The sequence below is a fragment of the Penaeus monodon genome, chromosome 33 (genome assembly GCF_015228065.2).
Source record: "Penaeus monodon isolate SGIC_2016 chromosome 33, NSTDA_Pmon_1, whole genome shotgun sequence".
Taxonomy (NCBI): domain Eukaryota; kingdom Metazoa; phylum Arthropoda; class Malacostraca; order Decapoda; family Penaeidae; genus Penaeus; species Penaeus monodon.
The window spans coordinates 11,660,217-11,660,659 of NC_051418.1; the positions used below are offsets into that span (position 1 = coordinate 11,660,217).

The 443-nt window shown below is 60.5% G+C and overlaps 1 long non-coding RNA gene across 1 annotated transcript in view; it reads left to right on the forward strand.

Annotated features, from left to right (window-relative positions):
• The first annotated feature begins 6 nt into the window (after positions 1-6).
• The window catches only part of LOC119594036, a 914-nt gene continuing 477 nt past the window's right edge, over positions 7-443 (forward strand). The window contains exon 1 of the long non-coding RNA XR_005230586.1: positions 7-399. This is a non-coding gene — a long non-coding RNA (uncharacterized LOC119594036). The remainder of the gene's footprint in view (positions 400-443) is intronic.

Genomic DNA, 443 nt, shown 5'->3' on the forward strand with positions numbered 1-443 from the left:
TGAACTGTCTCGAGCTCTCAGCCTTTGACTCGATGGTGATTCCGTTGGTATCACTGATCATCCGCTTTGCGTTCTCTGCACTAATCTTCGTGCCAAAGATACCAAAGACCATGGCCAGGCTGCTCATTCCATTGGCGAATTCCTCTCTCGTCCCTGCCAATGCCTCCCTGTCACCGCCGCAGCCTCCCGTTACACCGTCCGGGCCAGTCCGCGCCGACGCCCGGTGAAAGCCGAGACGTGCGCTGACGCCTGCGAGAAGCTGGAGCCAGAGTTCGAAGCTGAGGCCGCGTCGCCGCCAGCAGGTCAGAGGGTGGTGACTGCCAGCGTCCTCCTTCCGAGCCACGGCCACGGCCATTTCTTCTTCGCCGTCATCGCCCAGGACGAGGTCGGCAACGTCAGGTTGGTCTTCCGCGAGTTGCTCGGGGGCTTCTGGATTTTGTTTA